We start from the raw sequence: 25,203 nt of genomic DNA, 5'->3' as shown, positions 1-25,203 counted from the left end.
TTCGTAACATCCAGCAAAGAAGCTAAGTTTTGATTTCAGTTTGAAAGTATTTTAAGCATGTTACAATTTCATACTTCATACTTAAAACAACACCGTATATGTAAACAAATAGGGTTGTCTGTTTTATAACATCCTAGCTGACAGTTAACCAAAACACTCAATGTTGCGTCTACATCATTATCCCGTGTGGCACCCCTATTTACTTAATCTATTATATTCAAAAAGTGACTTTATGTGAATGTTTTAAAGCTCAATGTCAAAATAGGATAACATTGAAATTATTATTTGAAGTCGTGTAATGTTAGTTGTTTTATGAGAAAGAATGATTCGTGTAATGGCTTTTCTATTCATATTTTCGTCTACGGCTGAAGTGTATTTTTTTTTGTTTAAAAAAGTATTCCTTAGAAAGCATATAACTTAGTTCTTTATGCGAATTCATTGAATACCATGAAATGCATTTTTTAACGTTTCATACTTAGCACATGTTATTTAGACATTACGGGATAAAATTAATATTTTGAAATGAAATAGAGAACAAACGAAATTCTTTGTATAAAAAGCAGCAATGTGTTTTTTTTAAATTCTGTTTTCGAAAAATAAGAAAAAAAGAACCGATTCCCTGCGTATGACAGGCGCCTATTTTTATAAAAGCTTCGAAAGTCTGATGCGATATTTAGAATGTTTATTTTAATTTCATATAAGCGAACATATTATCATTAGGGATGCATAAATTGACAATTCTACTTACTTACTATCGTTATTAGTCAGTTTATAACTGGAAACTATGTTAGACCGGTGATTTAATTGAATATAAACTTGTTACTAGCTAACATGGAGGAATCTGAAATCTAGTATTAATTAAAATTAATTACGAACTTGTCTTTGCCGCATCAAAAGGCTGTCATAAATTGATATCGCTCGATAAGTTGTAACGACGTCATCAAACGTTGCCATGGTAACCAGCAATTCACGATTTAAAGGTGGCTTGTGTATTATGTTCTTGTTTCCCAATTATTTTAGTTATAAAAATAAGTATTATATTTCATTTCTCACTATTGTATGATATACATTACAGAGAAACAACGCAGAGAGGCTGATAGGATGCTTAATATAAAGCGCCCCTTAAGGATGCTTGAAATGAAGTGCCCCTCTTAAAAAAAAATATGTTTCCGCCCGGGATCGAACCGGGGACCTTCTGCGTGTTAGGCAGATGTGATAACCGCTACACCACGGAAACATGTACGTGGTCAATGTATAAGTTGTTGGTTTTTAATTTAGCTAAAGTGAAAGATCGATTTTATTATTAAGATATTAGTTTGAAAATATTTTAAAGATATGATATGTTCTGTATCTATGTTATTAATTTTTAAAACTTAAATTATCGACAATATACACATTTAAAGAAAATCGCAAGATATGAATTGTAATGTTTTTATAGTATCGACTGACATTTAAATATTTAAAAAAAGAACTCTAACATATAATAATTTATTTCTTAAATTAGTTAAAAGACTCGAATAGAAAATGTTACTGATTAAGTTGAAGTAATTGAGCAGAAATGTTGAAGAGTTAAAATCAGATTATGTGTAATTTTTTATAATATGCACTTTTATTAATTTTATTTCTTTTCAAAATTCAACCTTCATTTTGTTGAATCGCAGATCCGAAGTAACGTGTAAAATGACGATAAGAAAAGTGTGCTCTCGAAAATATTTAGAAGTTTTAGAGCAAAATGATATCTGTGAGCCTTGTTAAAACTGTTGAGTAACATTTTGCAAACGTTAGAGTTTTAATAGAAGTTGATTTGGCAGTCATAACCATTAAAATAATATTTTTGTACGGTAAAATAAAAGCAAGGCTTGGTTTGAATTTTATCAGAATGATGTGTTTTGTAAGGAAATAATATTATAAACTAAATATAGCTCAGTGGAACATGGGTGGGGCCAGCAAAGCTACTTGACTGTAAAACATAATGAAGAAACATCATTCATCATTTTGTGGAAATAATGGAATTCAATCGAATTAACCTACAAGATTTTTAAACCTCAATCAAAAAAAGCGTTTCATGGCTTCAATGTTTGTACTATTATTTTTTTATAACAAATAACATTAATAATTATTCTTGTATAAGTAAATACAAATGACACGACATTTGTATAGTTCCCTTTTACAAATATGACTATTTTTATATTGATTCGGATTTATATTGACAACGTGATATGACCTTTCTTAATCTGGAACTCAACCGTACTTTTTTTTTACTGTCGATATTATAATTATTTTATTTATTATAAAGAAAAAATAAGTACCTAACATATAAAATTTAGACCGAATTTTAAAAGTACTGGGAAAAATCGATGATGTACATATTAGTTTTATAATTTTTTTTTTATTTTTTTTTATTTACTATGATCAATGAATAGAATTAATAGCAAAGAACACTATAGAAAAGAATAAGTATTGTAACACAATAAGTTACAATCCTAATAAGTTGATGAATTATTTGTAGCTTTTAGTTATTGTTGATGTTTCACCAAATTTGGATATCTTTTTAATTCGAAACATTCGTACAATTTATATGTCATTTCTTTAGATTGTTATAGCCATATAATGTTAACGGGTCCTCGTTCGCTGAACGTTACGAAGCCTCAGACGACACAGGGCGTCTGGATACGGATTTAGTAATTATATAATTATTGTTATAATTTGATTAAAAAATTTCAGTTCAATCCATAAAATTAACACCTTCCTTTATTAAACGTATCCGTTCTTAAGTCATTAAAATTCAATCTTTTTTTATTTGAAAAATGTTCATTTTATCTTCTACTGTACTTATTTCAGTGTTTCTTTATATGTGTCGTGAAAGTTTGCATTTTTTTTAAGCAGAAATTCACATTTATATTGTACAGTTACTTATTATTCATATCTTAATTAGAAAATATTGAACCTACAATTTTTGTATCACAGCTTATTAAGTGTAAATTTTAACTGGAGGCTTAATTGTTCACTCCTGATTTTCGCTAATCTCAATAGATATGTATCTACATTGTATAATTTGTCCTCTAACCGAAGCAAATACGTAACAATATATTTCACAAATTTAAGAAAATTTTCCATTATTTTTCATACTTACAACTCAGGCGGTGTAATTAGTTTTTTTTTTTAACACCATAATCTAATATTTTGGCTGCTAAAAGAACGGATATTATTCGCATCATAGTTCCTTAATTTCTTTAAAATTAAGGTTTTCTATTGTTTTTGCATCAGAACAGAATTTCACAACTGCAATGTTTGGTTGCTTATGTATGTAAATAAAAGTTTAATTTTGTGTTTAAGTAGGAAGGCATAATTAAGTTGTTCTATATCAATCATTACTTATAGAAGAGAGTAAGACTGGATTTTTATTCACACGGGATCGTACAGATGACCTATTCTATGATAAGCAGGTGTGGTACCTTGAGGGGTGTGATTATAATACTTTTGTGAAAGTTATATCAATTAAAATATAATATTACAATAGTCAAAGTAATTTGTATTTATTTGATTTCATATATAACCGGAAAAAACGGAACGTTTGGTGTGGACTTCAGATTTTTATGTTAAAATTTAGTTAGTTAAAAATAAAATTTGTAATTGACAAAACAGACATGTTTCACGGAAATTAAAATTTATGTTGTTGAAATATCTTACTGCTGATGTCATTAAATTATCTTAAAATATTGTGATTTAGAATTTTGAAAGAATTATGTGCAATGGATGACTTAACTATGGAAAGGAGACTTAAGTAGCGGCTGGACGCGGACTGAGTTTAGCAATAGTAAGAGATACGCTGACTTGATTGATTGTGTGACTAGTTTATCGATTTCCAAGAGTGAACAAATACTTCTGTTAGCTAGTGAGTGACTTTGTTTGTCTATAGGCTGGCTGAACTCCTATTTTTTTTAGTAGATTCCTTTTTTTATATAGAATTTTGTTATAAAGTTTTTTCAAAAAACGACGGTTCCTTGACTTACACTATACTAGTACAAGAATCGTTGTTATCACAATTCACTAGTTTGTATTGAAATATACGATAAAAATTAAAGCCTATAATCGAAAAAGTATACCTACTCATGCATTCTTGTGTTTTATAACCGTCGTATATACTTCTATCGTTAATAATTAATTTTCCTCGTGATACAAATCAGATTTTCGTTACTCATAATATTTTAATCTTGCTAAGACATAATACTTGAATAGACAGTAATCATAAAATCAAATCAAGCCTGCAATTTCCATTTAGTTTCAAATAAGATGATTTCAATATATCCACGTGATAACAATTACGTTCAATTGATGCTGAAATTATCGTCTGTGGTAATAGCAGGAATTTGTTGTTCAAGCAAATAAAATAATTTTGAAATTCAAAATCATTTGCAGTTTATTAACCAGGCCCAATCGTTCTAAAAGGATTAAATTTGTTGATACAAGCAGCTAACGCTTTAATGATTGCTCCTGCTGCTGCTAGGATATCTTAGTTTCTATTTATAACCCTAAAATATAAATGTTACTTTATTAGTGTAATCACACACAGAAGATGTTGAGACAATGCAAAAAATATGTTTCCGCCCGGGATCGAACCGGGGACCTTCTGCGTGTTAGGCAGATGTGATAACCGCTACACCACGGAAACTTGAAAGCCTTATATAAATAAGTATATAATTGACGAATAACACAACAGATAAAAGAGAAAGTAATAATTTATATCCTTGAATTAGATGGTAATTTGAATTAGAAATGATCAAAGCTTGGTGAATGATAAAAAACAATTATGCAGTACTTCAAGTTTGTTTTAAAACAAGTCGTTAAATAATCTACTATATTATATACTGTAGTCTAAAAGTAATCTGAATGAGAGGTTATAATTATTCTTATAATACAGAATTGTTCACTTAACAGTTGTTACTGATTTCAACTTGAAATCAAACACAGACGGATCATCCAGCAGATTTGATTTTATTAAAATATATAAATATTTTCTCTTTATAAAAAAATATCAAAGAATTCTATCTTAATCAATTCAATAAATTTAATTAGTTTTGTTTCTAAGACACCCCATAATTTTTTAATAAATATTATTACAATATCTTTATTTAATACAAGAATTAAAGGTTTTAAGAAACAAATATGTTTGTAATCAGAACGTGTTCTGCGTTAAGTTTTCTTGCATGTAAAAATATTTTGCTTAAATAATAGACAAATACCAAGAAGTTGCAGGTGTTAGCTAGTTTTTTAATACTACTGACAACAAAATTGTTTCCGCCCGGGATCGAACCGGGGACCTTCTGCGTGTTAGGCAGATGTGATAACCGCTACACCACGGAAACTTACACTTAGAGTATAAATAAATAAATATTTTATGGGCTTATCTTCTATTTAATAAGTGTCACTAAATAATGTAATCATTATAATACTATAATAAAACCATATTTTGAAGAGCTAAGTATCTAGCGTTAGCAAATGAGTTATATTTTTTTGTGTTGTTGTAATCCAAAGTAATATCTTTACGTAATGAGATCTAAGACTTTCGCGAGTTTTATTTATTTAAATGAAACTAATATATTTCGGATATACTACGCGGATTTTATTATTTAAAAACTACACAATCCCGACGTTTTGAATGCCAGTGATCACGGTTGCTGAAAAGTAACCGAAACGTCGGGATTATGTAGTTTTAAAATAATAAAATCCGCGTAGTAAATCCGAAATATATTAGTTTCATTTAATATCTTTACGTGTTATCTTTAAACTTTGTTTATATTATACGACTATAACCAATTTTTATTATATTTTTTAACATGAGATATCAACATAATGACGGAAAAATTCTGCGTATATTTTAACAATGAAAGCTACGTAAATATTTTGGAAAAAAAAATACCTTATTCTTAATGTGGTAGCGTTTAAATAATTATATTATAAAAAAGGCTGATCTCGTCAACAATTTATTTCGTAAACCTTCATAAAGATGTAAAAAGTTTGAAGATTAATGACGTTAAATACTTCAGGATTGTAACAAAGCGTTGATCTTAAGGCGGGCTGGCAGAAGATTGGAATGATTAATGCCTTTTGTTACATATCAGAAGCTTATCTATACTTTATTTTTAATACGTGATAATATTTTGTATAATAAACATATCGTGGAAGAAAAATATAGTGATAATAAATGATTCAAATAAGTGCACTTGACCTCGTTTAAATTTTAAGATACTATAAGTAAATATGACAAATAAAAAACATCACTTGGTCAATTTTACGTACAAGACTTTGTTGGCATTCGATTTCATTTGCATTTTTTTTGTGTTTGATATATATGAATGAAAATTATCCTGCTCTATTAAAAACTCTTTCCTCTGAAGTCGCCTTAGATTTTATTTAAAAATGATACATGTTTGTCTATTGGTTATTCACCTAAAAGAGCGTCATTAAAATAATCTAGGACATCCAAGTTAAATACAATGTTAAATATTTCAGTTTCCTTACGTATCGCATAAATATTGAAGCTGTTATTATGACAATTTTCTATTTCCGATAATATCACGTATTAAGCTCGATGCTGTACTATTATACAATAATTTTACAAACAATTTTCTGAAATTCAGCCTGACTTAATACTGACATGTTTGTGCAGCAATTTGATATAGCAAGACAAGGGTTGGCAATTTTCATTATTTATCGCCCTGTGAAAATTTATGAAGGCCTACTAAGGCTTATTAGGAGGCCTTACGTATGTGGAGTCGGGTTTTTCTATTAATTTAGTTTTCTCTATAAATATCCCTACAAATTTGATCCTTGCTGACCTACTTACTACACATTTATTATTTAACAAATACATTTTTATGTAATATCTGTCCTCTTGCTGGACCTATTGTAATAAGTATCTATTAATAGTTTTATATTGTACATTGTATCAATTTACACTTATTCTAATATAAATAAAAGATTTTGCCAACAAAAGAATAATTACTCTCCAATTTTCATTTTTGTTGTAAAATCCTGACGTAAACTTAATAGACCCTGACCTCTACTTGAAACCATAAACAATGGAACTGAGCGCTCGTTGGGACCTATAAAATAAAGTAAAACGAAACATTACCATACTGTGTCCGCAAATTATGAAGATTGCCTTTGTAAAGATTAAATTTTTGTCGCCTTTGTTATTGAACAAATTTTTTCATCAGATTTTTTAAAATGTATCTGTAGTTTTATATAGTTATATAGAGTTCTATAAAACATAAAATAAAAATTGTGAATTGTTTTAAATATAACACCTCCGATTATACGGTTATAGATGACATATAAAAGAGGAAAAACCAGTTAAAATTGTTCACACAAATCCGAACATTTTATGGGAACAATAAACGCGTGTAAAGGAACACTTAACGTGCTGGAGAACTCAAAGAATGACAAAGTGCCACCATTTGCCTCGGAGCCACTTTTATTGGTATCAAGCGATTCTATTTGCCCCTTTGAAAGAATAATAAACAATAAAGCCCCTTGCACACTATTATACTGGTGTCTTATAGTATAGAAGTCGGTACACACTAGTGTTGCAGAAAGCATAAAGGAAGCAATAATCGTAAAATGCCGCGTATTTTCTACAGCCGGATCAGTGTATCGCAGTTTTATGCAGTGCTTTGTAAGGATTTGAACTGCATCCAAGAGTTGTAAATAATAAATACCGGAATAATGAGTCGTATGGCTTGTGAATTTTAAAATTTTGCCTTTTGTGAGGTTTTGTTTATGTTTTAATTTGTTACATCTGGTAAAAGTTCGTTAATAAATTCTTACTAATAAAATCGATCCAACACATCATAATGTCTGCCTTCTGTTCGTTACAATTTTTGCTATATAAATGATCTTTTACTACTGTGACAGAGTTATTGCCTTTGTTTTTGTGTTAATTTAATTGTAAGCGCAAAAAACGGCCTCCACATAGAGAGGTAGATGTTCTATTATAGATCATAAAATTGTTGAAATATTTATTTTTATTCATTCATTTTGATAAAAAGTGATGCTAGAATTGAATTCGCTGTTGAAATTTAGTCTGAAAAAAACTGTTTCGCTGAAACTACCCTAGAAATAATTAATCTACTGTGATAAAAGCGTATATAATATTAGTCATAGCTTAAATTACAGTATACTATCATGGACTCCGTCATCACAAGTGACAGGGTCGTTTTAATGAAGTTTGCTCTGGTCGTAGCAGCTTGTTGTATGAGACAACAACGGGAAACTAACCCTAAACTAAAATAAACCTATTGCACTAACCGACCGTTATGAATACGTAAAATGCAGTTGACTGTATATTTTAAGATCACATTTAGAAATTAATATCATTTAAATTGACCATTATTTTAACTACAGTAATTTTAGTTACTCCTTCGAGTTTTTAAGTGCAATTTTTTTTACGTTGATTTCTAATGGTATTTATAATTGGGTTGGAAATTATTTTTTTTTGTGATGAATGGAAAGATCATATATAAGTTTTAAAACAAAACTACTTTTTTTCATTTTTTTTTCCGGTATAATTAAAATGTTATATATACTTAAAAATAAATTTTTGTATTCAGTACCGAAAACACGCCGACACTTCCCGAGCTAACCCGAGTGCGTGTGACGTCACAATGTTAATTTCTCCTGATTGTAGCACACAGCTGATACAGTGTTTTGACGTTTAACTGATAATATCTCGTTACGATTACTACAAAAACAAACCCCAAAGAAATATTTTTCAATGTTCCTCAAGATGTTAAACGTCGTAATCAATGGTTCCAAGCAATGCGACGACCTAATCTCAAAACAACATCATATTTTTTTTTTGTTGTGAACATCATTATGGAAAATATAGGAATCTACAATTATTTATGTAAACGAATAAATTGAATAAATAGAATTCAATAACAATTTTTTTTCAATTAAACTCCATATCATGAGATCTAAGACTTTCGCGAGTTTTATTCATTTAAATGAAACTAATATTTTTCGGATATACTACACGTATAAAATATTAGTTTCATTTAAATAAACTCCAAATCGTAAGTTTTAATAATTAATTGAAAAATATTTTTACTATGTGTACTATCAATTATAAATATAGTTTATCTTGAAGTTTTGAAATAAATTAAAAAATCGATAATTTTTTGTTTTCAAAAACCAAATTGTTTTTAAAACGATTTACATTGTTTTTAATAAGACGTCCGAAGTAGACGAAAAAAAGGCTAAGTATATTTAAATATACATATTTTGAATCAAGTTTTTTGCAAAAAAAACAACTGTGAGTATTTATTCTTTTATGTAGCTAGAGAGAGAAATAAAATTTGTAGCCTTTAAAGAATTTTCTCGATATTTATTAGCAAGTAGTAATTACTTATTTACATTAGCATACCGTTCTACACATTGAATTAAGTTGTCCGCTGACCAAACTAGACGATGTCAGCAGATGTTTGGTATGACAAACTATGCAAAGCCTTAATGAGCTTTTAGAGGCAAATTGGAGCCTCTGATTTTGTTCCCCGAGTATTGAAATAAATGGCTTATAACATTCAAACATACGAAATTATTATAAACAAAATGATCATTATAACTTTTACAGGCTTTAAATTCGTAGATCAACCTTTAAAAATACATAGGCTTTATTTTATTTTCATTCTATGCATAGTTCTCTTTTCTTACCCAAATAAAAAAATACATATGCTCGTGTTGTGATGTCTGTAATGCAGAATGCTACTTTGACATTCTATGATCTGAAAAAATTATCCCTTCATCCCGATATTAAAATATGGAGTCCTATCATGGGCCTGTGCATACTATAGTAAAAGGGAAGTAAATGAATTAAATCGTGTATTATATAGTAAAGTATAGTAATGCCTGCCGATACTCTACAAAAATACTTAGAAACATATGATATAAAATACTTAGAGACTTGCTACTTTACTCCTGTGCTTAAGGCTGATTAGATTTCAAGCAAATCGTGGTTAGAATTGCAATTTTCTATAAGTCACTTCACTTACTCCTACCTAAATGGGACAGCAGTTTTGCAGATACGATCAAACCTGTGCTTTTCCGGATCACAGAAGGTAACCTGGGGTGAAGTACTACTAAATTTTAATAAAGACACCGACTTTCTTTACAGATGTTTTAGCCTTGGATTTAATGAACCGCCCAAAGTTAGAGTTCGAGGAAACTTCAATAACTAAAAACATCGCCACAACTTTATCAAGATATAATTCTTGAGAAGGGAGTTAAATCCCTTACATCACCATGCCCAAAAATCAGGAACAGTTTTTCAGCAAGACTCAATGCCGGATCATAAAGCTCTATCCATGAACTCTCGAAAAGGAACAGAGAGGGCTTTTCAGGACCTTTGAAAAGGAACGGACGGGGCTGATAACTGGCAGTCATCTAGTGATAATCTTAATTCCTCGGATTATGGATTGTTCTCTGTTTTTGAAAGTGGACTGAATCTAAACCTTATAATTGTAGTTGTAGTGCTATCACTGCAACTATTAAATTTATAGTTTTGGAATTTACACCAAATTCATTTTTTAGCTAAAAGAAATACTAAGAATATTATGTTCATTACTCAAAAACTCCGTAACACCAAAAAACTAATGCTCAATATTAAAGAATATATTGAAGTTGACAAGCTTTGTGTAATGTCTGAGAAAATAACATCTGGTGTTTAAAACTGCATAGAGGTTTCAAAGGCAAGCCTTAATAGAAGCTAGCTCTTGGTTTATTACCGATTTAAATGGTGCCTTCAGTGAGTGATGTCCTGTCATGATTGCCTTGGATACAAACTATAATTATGCTTTACTAGAATTCAATATTTTCTTGTCATCTTTTAAGACAGTAAATGCGACAAAATATGTTATTTATAAAGCCCTTTAAAAACATAGGACTGAATAAATTGGTATAAAAAACATTTTGATAATATTTTGGGGGCTACCTTCTATTTCAAGACCAACATTTCAGTTTCTAAAACACTACACTCATATTCAAGAGTTACCGAATATATTCCTATGGTAAAAAAAAACACATATTAATATAATGACATCTTAGTCTTTCGCGAGTATTCATTTAAATTAAACTAATAGTTTCGGATGTTTTACGCGGTTTTTATTTTATTTTTATATGACTTTCATCTCGTGTGCCAGTGATGACGGTTGCTGCAAAGTCACCGAAACCGAAGTAACGGAAAACTTAAGATCGGAAGTATGTAGTTTAAAACAATAAAAAGCGTAGTACATCCGAAAATATTCATTTTGTGCAAGCAAATTAATACACCGCTTTATGTTGAAAAACACTTTTAATTTATCATCAAGGTATTAACAGCTTAACGTATAATTTCAAAGCCACGTTTCGCTAATTTCAGTCTAATGGTTCATTATGGCTCTAATTTACAAGGCCTACAGTGTTTGCCTCTTAATTTATTGGCTCGTACCATAGTGCCATAAATCGATGTAATTCAGGTATGTAAAATGTAATACGCAAACTCGTCATGAACATGTCTGGATTTAATTACTTAGTAAATGTTAATTGATATTTTGAATTAATAATCAATCGATTATTTATTTTCGCTCAATTTAAAAGAAAATATAGTTTAATTTCTCATCTAAGTTACTAAAAATTCTCAAGCGCATTTAGAACTTGCTTACTTATGTATATCAATGGGTCTTTGTGCTCAGCTACTCGTACTTTTATCTCTTTAAAAGGCCAACAATTTTCAGGTATTTGTATATGAAATCGTATGATATATATTTGAACGCGTCCTCAAACTTTGGATCTCTTGAGAGAATACCTTGTATCATCAATAATTAAGTGGACGACTGTAATTGTAGCAGAGAGAAGTTAATTTGAACAGACGGCTCTTATGTCGACTGGTTATGAAGGGTTGTTGAAGTTTGGGCGCTCCTCGAAATGCTCTTGGTTGTTGAGTAATAAGCCAGAATCCGTAACCCTCTTTAGGTTAAGACCTGTTCGATCAGTTGGAAGTAGTTGAAATGTTGGATATAACTTTAATCGGCAAATATAAATTAATGTTATATGCTACGGCAATAAATCCTTTTATATTTATATAAAGTAAAAACATAAATATCAATTTGGTTTTTATTGATATAAATACGCTACATCAAAACTAAAGCTTGCGAGAACTGTGAAATGAATGGTTGAAAGAGGTTTTTTGTAATTTGTTTAAAACTTTTAACATATTAAAGAACAGTAGGTTTTAATTTAAAGCTCAAATGAAATAATATAATGATGAGTTATTATTTTTCAATCTGACAAACTTTAAAATACCTGAACGACTACAAACTCTGATACTCTTTAATCTCCAAGTAATAATTAAAGGAAAACTCATTTACTCTTTTTTAAATGGAAGAATTGACATAATGGCTGGTGACCCTCAGTGACTTAAATTCGTATCGAACCTCTAATGGAAAACTGGATTTAGGTTAATTTAAAAGTTAATTTCATTTCACTCAGGCTACTGCCATTATAGCTAAAGTCAATTGAAAGTTAAACTCTATCGGGCTTTAGATTTTATTGAACGAAACAGACGAATTTATAGTTTTGTTAGAAAAATTATTAGTTCGTGATTTATTTAAGAGGACCTATTCATTACTAGAATATACCAAAATGGTCTAAGTCTATCATATGAAGTTTGTAAATGAAGCTATAACCTAAATAGCTTTAAAAGATACCAAAAGATTCATTTCACTCATAGTTTTTTAGCTTAAAAACAGTTATATATTATTTATAGCAGGTAGTTACAAATATTATATTCTAATGCTCTGTAAAAGAAAAGTAAAAGTCTTACGTCTTTCCCCTTATAACTTACTAAAACGCAACCAAGACATACAAGTTCTTTCATTTGCCAAAAACGGTAAGCCCTATCCGCTGTCAATCCGTAGTGTAATTTCACCTGCACAAAGGCATTGTAGGGAGGTGCGAAGAGATTTGCTTGCCAAATTGGAAGGCCCAGTGGTAATCGGCTTATGTCTGCGCGGAGAGTGCAAGCGAAATTGAGCCTTAACACTTAAAGAGACAAAAGTGTTTGCTAAAACAAGACCAGTTTGTGGTGATAGCTGTAAGAAATGTTTGAAACAGTGCAAAGATTTAGTGTGTTGTGTTATTTATAATCTAATTAAACACTAAATTTGCTACAATTCTTATACAAAAAAATACAGCTGGAACAATATTTACAAACATTACTTAACACATGTAATATAAGGCAACTTTACCAGCACGTGTAAAAAATTTACTGTAGTTTGACCCAAAAATGTAATCGGCTTATCATTGGGGTTGAGGGAAATAATTGTGAAAACTAATTAAACTCTTTACTTTTTGGTAGGTTTTACTAAAAATGTTTTTAACAGCAAGTTTTGATATCTTCGTAGGGAAATAGAAAATTGGCGAAGCTAATACAGATCATATAAAATGGCGCTGACGTCATACTTTATTAAATCCTGTGTAAGTTTTCAGCTGATCAGCATTCAATTTGCTTCAAAGTAATCCGCTTACGAGACTCACCAAAGCACTGGATTAATTATTTAAATTGATATTTTTGCACAGTGTTTGTATATAAATTATGATCAGAGATCATTAATAAACTTCACCACAGTGACCTTTGTGTATTTTCATTGATTGATGACAAAATTGGCTATTGAAGATTAATTTGGTTACTGGAATTAAAAAATTCATTTACATTTATACATTTATTTTAAAAATTAAATTTGTTGGGAATGAAAATGTTTAAATTATGCTTCGTCTCCAAGCTTCACTTTATCATTTTATTGGGTTCGATTTATTGGAATATCATTACCCCCCGTTTCTTTTGCCCTCTATTAGTCGGCGGATTTCATTATGTGGATTGCCCCAAATCGCTCAAGACTTGCTGGATTTTTTCCAAGAGCAAAGGTGGATTTGGGATACTAATTGAATTGGGGGAGACAATCTATTATTGCCATTTGATTATAATAAAGACGTAATTAGCTATTTGGTAATAGTACACATTTTATTTTATTTTTTTCTGTAAATGGAACGTTAAATAAATTGAAAAGAATATGTTAATACTATTTTGCTTTTTAAGGTTAAACCTTCTAACCTGGCACAAATAAAAGAACGATATCAATAATGTAGAATATAGGTTTTCTGACATTGTGTTACAAAAGTCAGCCCTTATTTTTTGATTGAGGATTGTTCTTCAAGTCGAGTAATTTGGAAACAATAATCGAACAGTTATCAAAACTTTCAGATAAGCCCAAAAAATAATTTTAAATAAAGACAAAAGGAAAAGCATTTTAAACTGTATTATATATCAACATACTGCTTTGCGGAAGAGATTGGATTGGTATTGAATATCCGCTTTGCGGTCGTGTGTGTTTTGATTTTCTAGAATGCATTCTCGCCTTATATTATCATGGAGGAGCAATTTTAGATAGTGTGTACTGCTCTTAAAAGAAAGAGTAGGTTTATTCAGCAAGATCATTAGAATATAAAATAAAAGGGGTCTTATAATAATGTATTTCCATTTCTAGAACTTTTAGAAGTTATTATAATACACACCAGCACAACAAAGCCTCAACTAATTAATTCATTATCACGTTCATATCATGAAACTTTAAGGCTTATAATCGTTCCAGTCTCCTCGGTCACACGTTCTATTGCTAACAATGAAACAATTATTAGCACTAATGAAATAAAATTATTCTTCAAAACTGAAGAAGATCTTTTTTAGCGTGTAGTGTAAGCGAAATTGCAAAGAGTATTTTAATGACAGAATCTATTTATTTGCTTCACGATATATACATGATTAACGATTTAAGGTTGCAATTCAATACAGATACTTATATATATGTATATAATAAGTGTACATATAATATGAAACAAATGGAAATGTCGGATGAAATGCAAATTTATTCAATTAATCCACCCGCCAGCCGGTATTGGGTGTCGCGAGCCGTGATTGTCGTTAAGTCGTTGTGTCGCTATGTCGTTTCGCTGTGGTTCGGCGTAGGGCGAATATGTTAATAGTGCAATTAGCATACTATCCTGTCTTGAAAGCCTGTTATGCTCCTTACGCAATTCCAAGAAAATAAACATTTGATAGGGACTGTTTATATTCTTTAAATTCAGTGTATAATGGGAAAATATATTCATATAAATTTCTCCATTAAATGTTGAAATAAAGTTTTAAATAATGGTGGTTGTTGTTATTGGAATGTTATCTGTATCGTAAAATACTCTATGTGACTACAATAACCAGTGTTCTAGCAGGTATATGAACAGTATCCTGATGCAAATTTGAAGTGCATTGTACGTCGTCAATAGCACGATGGGGGAGCGTCATGATTGTTCCAATGCCAAAGTTAAATCGTGTTGCTATACCGAAGCCTTTCTATACCCAAAAATCGATTATTACATCGTGTTGCATGTTCCTCTGTCTGGTTTGTTGTTTTACTATTTCTTGAATATTTAGGTACATTCATTTGAACCCTGAATAACATCCTAAATAGTAATTTTAAAAAATAACAGATTGTATGTCATTCTTATTACTATTAGTCGTATTTTTTTATCCAAAGCTTAACTGATTCGAAAACTATTAAAAAGTTATTAAAAAACGTAATCAAAGCGTCATTAAGTTAAAAAGATACAACAAGAATTACTAGACATATAATAAAATTAAAGTTATAAAGCAAAGTAAAATACAATTCACATAAGACAATAAAATTTGTTACAGTCTTTTCCAAATTATCCTTTGGTAACGAGAAGATTATGGAATATAAAGGGATAAAAGGAATGCCAACCGCAATTTGAATACATTAGGTACTGAGTGTTGGTTTTTATGGACTTAGAACTGTAACCGTTTTTACTGTAACAATGAATTTAGAAGAAAATTCTTTTTTATCTTAGATTTGGGAAATGTGAAGAAAGGTAATCGCATCTGAAAGAATAAAAGATCTACATACATTATTTATGTACAAGCTTGTAAGAGTGTTTTAATATTCAATCAAGTAAGAACTATCACCTGTAGGTATCTTAATAAGTTAATACTTATGTTGAAAAATATAATAGGCATTACATTTTTCTTATAGATATCTTATACTTATTGTTTACACTACACATCAAACTGACGAGCATACCAGGGAAATAGACTCGTTTATCTAAATATTAGTAAGAAATATTGCGTTAGAAAAGGTTATATACCTTATTCTAAAGACTATAATAATAATAATAATGAAGCCTTTTATTTCCTATAACATTACAAAACTTTTTTAAATTAATTACTTAAATCTAGGTTAGTGAAGTTAATTCTAATGTTAGTCTTTCCTTGAAATCTATACTATAGGAACCCCTCGTATAGGCCTTCTTCTTTTTTAATTCTTTCTTTAAAAGGGGGGAGGGGTGCTGCAGTGCCACTGTCAACATCAGCTCTGTTTATTTTGCCTAAATACTATTACTACCTGGAAAATATATTATATAAACTTTTTTTTTATTAATGTTTCAGTCAGAATATATATTTGTTGTACAATTAAACATTAAATGAAACACATTTCTATTTATAAGTTATTTAATTATTTTTTTTAATATAAATTTATATTTTCATTTAAAGATAAACCCTTTACGATGTATACGTCCCTAGAGATCTAGAAGTGCATTTCTTTCATCTACTTGCAACCGGTTGAATTTTGGTTAAAATTTAAGCTGTTTCTGTTTTAAGACCACATTTATTCTAGAAATATTATTTGTATGTGCAATAAATTATGAATCATATTACAAGGTAACGTGGAGAAAATAAGATGACTTGATAAAAAAAATTCACCGTCATGGAAATAAACTAAAATTAATTTAACTTACTTATAAGCAAATAAATAAATTTATATAAAAGCAGTAAAGAAATGTACGTGAAATTATGTAAGGAAAAACATAACATATTTGACCTTTTTGTTTGCGACAAATAGTTTAATTTCTTTGTTGTAACTTGAGAAAACAAAAAATAAAAATAATCGTGTTAAATAAAAGAAAAAAGTATAGCTACAAATTTCAAAGGGACACAATAATTTTTATGAAATAAATTGTTGTTGTTTAAATTTATTAATAATAAACATAAGATGTATTGAAAGTTGACATGGAAATAAAAAAGGAGTGCCAGCAGATTCCTTTAAATTCTTTTTATTTACTTATGTAAGAAGTGAAAAAATGCAAATGCATACATGTTTAAGTATGCAAAAGCGTACGTGCTATAATATATATTTCAGTTAACTATATTTGCGAGCGAAATCTTAAGGAGTATGGGATTTTCAATAAAATGAAAAAATGTTAACAATATTTTTTCACCAGTATAATAAAAGTAATATCAGACAGTAGGAATAACAGGCAATAATAATACACTTAGGAAACCAAATATCAAAGGATCAAGTAAAGGGAGTAATTCGGTCCGAACTCAATAAAATCTTGGCAAAATAAGAAAAGCGAAATCCAATAAAGTCCTACCTGCTATGTCTTATCCAGGAATGTGGGGAATGCCGTTCATTACAACTCTGCACCTTCAACTTGTTACCCATTCAATTTAAACGGATTTTAGGAGTTCTAGAACATTCTTACAAGAATTGCAGTAATATAAAATTTCCTACAGTTCAAACTGTCACAAATATTTTTGAAAAATATTTAATTCTACTCCGTCAAGAATTATAATAAGATTTAAAGAACAACTTTTAAAATAGTTTAAATACAATTAACATTCGTCTCTCGCCTCGCGAATGACATTTTTGCAAACTGCTGCAGCGTTGGTTTTTCTAATTAAGAATAGCGAACTATTTATTTGAAGCATACTACATACATACAATAATAATATTATATATTGTGGAATTTAAAAAAACGGACATAACAAAGCAATCGAGGAGTTCTTACAGAAAAACAAATAAAGCTTTGGTCGTTTTCTTTTAGTAGTAAAGTTATTAAATTACTAGGCAACTATAGAAGGTTTAATATCTATTTAACAGAAAGATCCACTTTACTGGAGCATGAACTTAACATTGCCAATGGAAAAATGTTATCCAATAGATCCACATATAATCCACATATGATCCACAGATAATTAAATATTGCTCGATGGCACCACAATTACCATTTTGATTATTAATTACAGTAGACCTAAAACAAAAATAAAAGGGGGACTTATTTTCATTATTTGTTTCAATTTCTTATATAAATATTAAATTTAAAGTAGATCACCAGATAATCTTTAATTGAAATTTCAGCTATATGAACGGATAAAGATTAATTCGAACAACAATATAATATATGCAAATGATTGTATTGATATCGTTAAAAATGTTAAATTGTTTAAAAAATATGATAACCGAATGATAATGTTCTCTGTCGCAAACAAAGTACTCGGTCAGAATGTTTTGCTGCCCCATCTCGATAATCCGAAACGTTTTCCACTTAATTAAAATTTGTTATAAAAATTGCTGTGCCTCCATATAAGAGAAAAAAATGAAGTCATCAAAGGAAAATTGTGGAACAGCACAAATAATGCGAACCAAACAACACGGCGATAAAGATTTATTGCTGAGATTTTTCACGGAATCCGAGAGTGCGGCCCAAATTAAAGTATACAGCGATTCGGAAACGTAAGAAATAATCAAGTGGACAGCTTAATAATCTTCATTCGCTTTTAAAGATTTAGAAATGCCACATTGAATTTTGCATTTATGTGAAAGAAAAATAATAAAAGAAAAACATAGTAATTTTTAAAATTAAATTTATATTTATTGTATCTATGTCAAATAAAACTTTAAATACGTAATAGTTCGTCTTAAATATTGTATAAAAACGCTTTCATCTTGATCCTTTATCGTCTATATGCGAAGAAGTAAATGAAGTGATGAAAGATGGTTCCAGCGTCGCCATGGTGATTATTTGAGAAGAATCGGAGAGAATTTCGTCTTATTTGATTACCTTATGACGTACTGCGTACTATTTTGTTAAGGCGTATTTGTAAACAAGTCTAAAAGACGAAAATAAATTTCTTTCAATTATATTACTATATGTAAACGTTAATTTGATAAAATGTTCGATTTTCGAGCAAGTTATTTACGAGTAATTATTGAGTAGCTTCTACTTGAATTATTTTTATCGAAATATGTATGACATATTTACAAATGATTATAATTGAATCGATCAACAATATCGCATTACTATATAATGTATAATTGATGTCCCTATTAAAAAAAAATACATGCAAAACTGTATATTGCAAAGGAAATTAAATTTTACACACTAACTATATGTGTTTGAAAGTTTTACTTAACACGGAATATACTAATTCTCAAAGCCATTACCGTCTCTGCACTGATTCTCTTGAATTCAATTATCTCATCCCATAATCCCGCTCACAAGATTCCCTTTAGACACTATGGAAAATTGAACCAATATCGCTGCAATGCGTATACCAGCAGTTATTACTTGTTAACGTTCAAACTCAAAATAATTTAGCTATTCAAATTATATAACAATATATTATGTTATTAAACAAAATATCAGTTCTTGTATATAAACATCAAACAATTAAAAACTACTGTCTATTCATAAATAACATTATAGAAGAAATAAAATGCTCTTTTAACATTAGGGCCTATGATAGGAGCCACAAGACATATTCCTTATAACGAATACTGCAATTAATGTCACTGCAGCTGCAATGCGTATTCCAAAGTCAATTGACATGAAACGAAGTCAAACCAATTTCAATAACAATCAAAACTTTCATAGTGGAAGTTTATATCTAGAATTTCAATAGTAAAGACTCTTCAAGACTTCAGGCTTCAAATCACATTATAATTACAAGCAAGTAAATACATTATCTGTTTTACCTTACTGGCATAAAATGAATAATAAAACTTAATATTTCTCACAACACATATGTTTTTTTAATATTTTCTTCTTAACCTGACAAAAAAAATAAAAAAATATAGTAAATAGATAGCTTTACGCTCAATAGGTGGCGCTAGCAAAAACGCACGTATCTTTACATCACGCTAGTAAGATTTCTGGTCTCAGAATGACGTGGTGGATGTGAGTAAGTAAATTCATACTTACCTGGCGTAGGGGATACCGTGATCATGAAGGCGGTTCCCCCAGAGCGAGGCCCTTCCATTGCACTGCGGTGGGGTTGACCTCTGTGATTATCCCTTATGTGGATAACTCGGACGCGTAATTTTTGGTAGTGGGGACTGCGTACGCGCCGTCCCCTCTGAAATGTATAAGTCAGCACGTTTAACCGGAGATCAATTTGCTGTAATCTCAAGCACTCCAAATATTCATTAATGTACAATAAACATGTCAATTTTAAAATGTTTTCCATATATTGTATAATTATTAAGAACTACAGTTGAAACATATTCCTCTACCTTTGAATTGTATTAAAAAAAATATTTAGATATTTTGTTCTAAACGGCCTGTGATCAGGCATAATAATTCATCGTAATGCTCATTAAAAATAAGCTGCATCATTTTAGTAGCCTGCCGAGGATTTTTACGCTACGAAGCTCTAGTATCGTATCAGCATTTCAGTAATGTGCCGACAAGTCTGCCAAATCGCCAATGACTTTGTTGCTGCCAACAGTCCACGATTGCTAACGTGCCAAATATGCAGAGGTTAATGAGTTGTTTCGCTCGTATGTGTTTTGGCTGTCACAAAGTAATGACAAGGATAATTAGCCATCCCAATATGTGTTTGACAACGACCATTTCGTCTAGCTTGTTGTTTTGCCTTTATTTTACTTATTTATATTCAAGTACGTACAAGCAATTTATAAACTCTGATGACATATTTCCATTAGTTAAAATATAAATAAGGAGTAAAATCAACATTAACAAAATAAATAAAAATAGGAATATTTCAATAATCATAGTTTTAACATTTAAGCCACTTTAAATTAATGTAATTTATTTTGATATCAATAACGAACAACGTTTTGTAACCTATTTATTTAATAAATAAAAGTATTGACTTGTAATATCATGTTGATTTTTTGAAAATAAAACTTAGCTAACATCTCACGTAGTGGTAAGTTGAGACGAAGCCTTATATGGTAAGCACATTATATGAGTAAAATAATATTCACTCTAAAAAGAGATTACGATTTTATCAAAACTATGTTATTCTTACTTCCACCCGTTTTCTGTACTTGGAAATAAACGTCAAACGTTTCGGAAGTGTCAGGAATATCAAGATTTTGTACGAAATATCCATCACTCACATGATAACTGTAATGTATGCACATATTTTCAAAGCCGTAAGCAAATTAAGGCACAGATATTCACCCCTCTGAATTGGTGCTAATAACCGCATCTACGAACCCACACAGCTTAACGTATAGCAAAATACGCATAAACTAAACAAAAAAAAGGAATCTTGTAAAGAAATGTCATCTTTACGATATCTTAATAGGGTATACATTCGTACTAGCACATTTTTCATAATTTTGCATGTAAACCGCTTTGTCATATGACAGGGGACGTGTATTGAAAAAGGTCGTATTTTTGCCTCTTTTCACAAGCAGACATATGATGCGATGATGGATGATGAGGTTTTAAGGGTTAAAATGACACATCAAGATTATCATTTCAAGTTATCCGTATAACGTTACATTTTAAATCCTCTACGTAATTAGTTACGAGCCAAAAATTAAAAAAAATACACATGGATGTAAATAAAATTTTAGAATTAAATATTTTAGGAAATTAAGATTAAAATTGTTGAAAAGCTACATGTTCTAAGGAACAGGGCTTAAATCTAAAACATGAATCGATTTATTGGGTACTGTGAAAGCTATAAAAAACTATTTGTCCACCACCCTGCGGCGATAATAATTCCGCAATTGCAATAAAAAATCAAGGACAAATCTCAAAATCCCTCCGACGGCCAACTAAGCACGCCTTCGAAATTATTAAGCTCGTTCAACGAACAGTTGTACTAAAACTGCGAAAGTTAAAATGAACTTTATTTATATTAGAACTTCGTCTAATTTTGGATAACCCAAGAATAGCGGGTTACATCTTATTTGTTTTAAAAAAGTGTTTACGATGTCATGGAATTTTATGCTGCAGGGTTTAATGGACGACGTAGTACATTTAGTTCAGCACAAGCAATTGGTATCCCGTTGTACGGTCAAGCTCATTCAATCTGACTTTCTATAATCCAATATGAGTACGGACAGATGGGATTTAAAAAGCATTTCCGAGCTTTAGGAAAATGACATACGGAACCTCTTGTTGCGGCTTAAAGAAAATTGGTATAAGGTAGACTTCTATTCCTTGAATTAGTGAACTGTTAATCATTATTACTCTATTAAAAATACAAATTATAATATAATATATAATTATATACCTCCTTGAAATATTAGTACCTTTAGAATTACATTTTTTTTTTAATAAGTTACCACAACTCGATATAAGTAATATAATCTAACTGATTGTTCAATAAAATATAACAAATTAACAATAAGCCTATAACCAGCAATCGTCCAGCTGTAATAAAAGCAACGTTACTTCCTACTGATTACAGGAATATTTCATCACGCTAATGAGATAATAGACTCGATTTAATCAATACGATTCCTAGGGTCCCAATCAATCACGGCAACTGTCGTAAATTACAGCTCCCAATTATAAATTCTATTATAACGCTATTTACTTTCTAATACCTCTCCAATAGATACAATGGATATAATCCTATAGATGGTTGTCGCGCCGTGACAGGATTACTGGGCACTGGACATCGGTTTTCTATTTAATTAAGAGGCGAATAGCGTTTTTATGAGCAATTTTATTATTTAGCTTTATTTTAGCAATCAAAATTTGAATATAATTCTTAAGAAATCCAACGAAATGCGTTATTGAATGTATGCGATATTATTTTATCAGGCAAGTCAGTTTATAATAATCAAATAAACATACACGTAACGTGCAATACCTTAATGTTTTTTATTTTTGTCTTTGAATTATTATATTATTATTTAAATTTTATATATTTTGTCCGCTAAAGTAACTCAATCTTCGACATTTTGCATTGGATCACGACTATATCCATTGCGCGTTTGATTGATTTATGACTCTGTTTGTCATTCAACAATGCGAGCGACGAACAATGAACATCGAATTATTAGTAGTGGGAACATATATTGAACATTTAAATTATAACAGTGATATATATGAAGAATTATACATTTCATAAACTGACATATAACCAATAAATATATTAAATATAGATAACATTTTCTCGTTTTATAATTGGACTATGAAGAGTTATTTCTTATTTTAAGTCACAATCCGATGTTCGTGCGAAATAATTATATGCATATTTCCATTTTTAAAATACTCGGAGAAATTTTTTTTTATCTATTTTTTTTAACAGTGTATCGTAATAGATGATTTTCATTTATTTTTATGAAGTTTGTTGCTTAATCTCCTAAGAGAGATGTTTCTGTTCATCTGAATATGACTGAATTTAAAAGAAAAATAAGTTATTTTAAGTTAATATCATTCATTTCAATAATTTCTTGAGTTCTTATTATAACACGTATGTCATGTATAATTTATCAAGTCCAACACGGCGGAAATGCTATGAAACTTGTTCGACAAAGTAAACTACTTGACATAACATCATTTATGTAAAGCTGGCTCAAGTCGTCTGTTTCATCCTGTTCTGGTTATTGTGACTATGAATAGGTAAAACATATAGGTCAGTATTATACGAGGGACATATTCAACCGCAATATATAAATAAATTAACATAAAAATGAAACTAATATTTTTCGGATATACTACGCGTGCTTTATTTTTTGGTAAAACTACATACTCCCGACGTTTCGGTTACTTTTCAGCAACCGTGATCACGGGCAGACGAGATGTGAACGTCTGTCAGTTTGGTTCTGATATTGAAATAACAGAACAGAACATCTCGTCTGCCCGTGATCACGGTTGCTGAAAAGTAACCGAAACGTCGGGAGTATGTAGTTTTAACAAAAAATAAAGCACGCGTAGTATATCCGAAAAATATTAGTTTAATTTGAATTAATAAAACTCGCGAATGTCTTAGATCTCATTAAATTAACATAAGTTTAATAAATATTATACGTACGTTTTTGTAAAGTGGTTCCTGTGTACTCCACAGTTTCATTTGAAGTGTTTTTGTTTTATTATCCCTCAATCGCAATAACGTTACCCAGTATAATCGCATACTTCTTTCGACGGAGAGTTAATTTGGATCCAGTCCAAATTTTATACTGCTGTAGAGAGAACGAAATAGTATTTTTATATATTTTTTAATCTGCTTCCTACTATATTATATGAATACAAAAATTGCATTTAAATTTTTTGAATTAATAACAATATTTTAAGAAATATATTTCTTTACATAATTATGCAATGTTTAAAAATCTCACAGCAGTCTGTTAACACATCGCTTGCTATGTTATTATCATTTGTCTATGTAAATTGAAACTAGCTCGTTTGCGTTTTGACGCTAACGAGTTCAGATATTATTTTTGTGAATTATTTTAATATCAAACAAGGGAATCACGGAATATTTAAATTTGAAAGGAATAAATAAATGTTCTGAATTCATAATCATGCGATGTGTTTGAGTTATGTCCGTGTTCTATAATATAATTTTGTAAAATTTACATAATTAAATTTACTCTTTTAAGTTGTTTTATTAACTTGATTTCATGTTTGTGGAAGCGGATTTTTGAAAAAGTACTATAGTTTTTTGGATTCCCTAACTCGTCTGCCGCTTATTTTAACATAACTGAGACTGGTGGTGTATAAGAATTATGACTTTCGGCTCCACCATTAGAACTCAGAGCATATGTCATTAAAGGAAATAATGCAAATAAGTTCGAGTAAGCTTTTGTTTATTAACTAATATTAATTAAAAAAACTTGAACTACAGCATCAAACTTTATAAGGTTTTCATAAAGTATTTATGTTTCTTAATCTTATTGATAAAACAATGAATTGGAGAATTTTGTACTCATAGAACGAAGTTTGTAGTGACGACTGAGTTGAAGAAGTGTAGACATTGCATTGATTATTTGACTATAAAGTCATTTAACTTTTCGAAACAATTGCAATTACGTTTCACCTTCAGAT

General features: G+C 29.8%; 2 long non-coding RNA genes and 4 other non-coding genes across 6 annotated transcripts; 1 reads left to right on the top strand and 5 right to left on the bottom strand.

Moving 5' to 3' along the window:
• Positions 1 to 1,164: 1,164 nt before the first annotated feature.
• On the bottom strand, positions 1,165 to 1,237 carry Trnav-aac (transfer RNA valine (anticodon AAC)). The gene has a single exon. It is a non-coding gene; the product is annotated as a tRNA-Val (tRNA).
• Positions 1,238 to 4,599: 3,362 nt separating this feature from the next.
• Trnav-aac (transfer RNA valine (anticodon AAC)) lies at positions 4,600 to 4,672 on the bottom strand. Its single transcript has one exon. It is a non-coding gene; the product is annotated as a tRNA-Val (tRNA).
• Positions 4,673 to 5,293: 621 nt separating this feature from the next.
• Positions 5,294 to 5,366, bottom strand: Trnav-aac (transfer RNA valine (anticodon AAC)). The gene has a single exon. It is a non-coding gene; the product is annotated as a tRNA-Val (tRNA).
• A 10,901-nt stretch (positions 5,367 to 16,267) lies between these two features.
• Positions 16,268 to 17,865, bottom strand: LOC133320859 (uncharacterized). Its single transcript, XR_009753971.1, has 2 exons — positions 17,536 to 17,865; positions 16,268 to 16,505 (listed from the first exon to the last, which is right to left on the bottom strand). It is a non-coding gene; the product is annotated as an uncharacterized LOC133320859 (long non-coding RNA).
• A 926-nt stretch (positions 17,866 to 18,791) lies between these two features.
• LOC133320858 (uncharacterized) lies at positions 18,792 to 20,107 on the bottom strand. Its single transcript, XR_009753970.1, has 2 exons — positions 19,389 to 20,107; positions 18,792 to 19,054 (listed from the first exon to the last, which is right to left on the bottom strand). It is a non-coding gene; the product is annotated as an uncharacterized LOC133320858 (long non-coding RNA).
• Positions 20,108 to 20,137: 30 nt separating this feature from the next.
• On the top strand, positions 20,138 to 20,300 carry LOC116779287 (U1 spliceosomal RNA). The gene has a single exon (XR_004354188.2). It is a non-coding gene; the product is annotated as a U1 spliceosomal RNA (small nuclear RNA).
• Positions 20,301 to 25,203: the final 4,903 nt, after the last annotated feature.

This window comes from Danaus plexippus, chromosome 6 (genome assembly GCF_018135715.1).
Source record: "Danaus plexippus chromosome 6, MEX_DaPlex, whole genome shotgun sequence".
Classification (NCBI taxonomy): Eukaryota; Metazoa; Arthropoda; class Insecta; order Lepidoptera; family Nymphalidae; genus Danaus; species Danaus plexippus.
The sequence above is the reverse complement of the archived record's forward strand: the minus strand, read 5'-3'. Positions and strand labels throughout refer to the sequence as shown.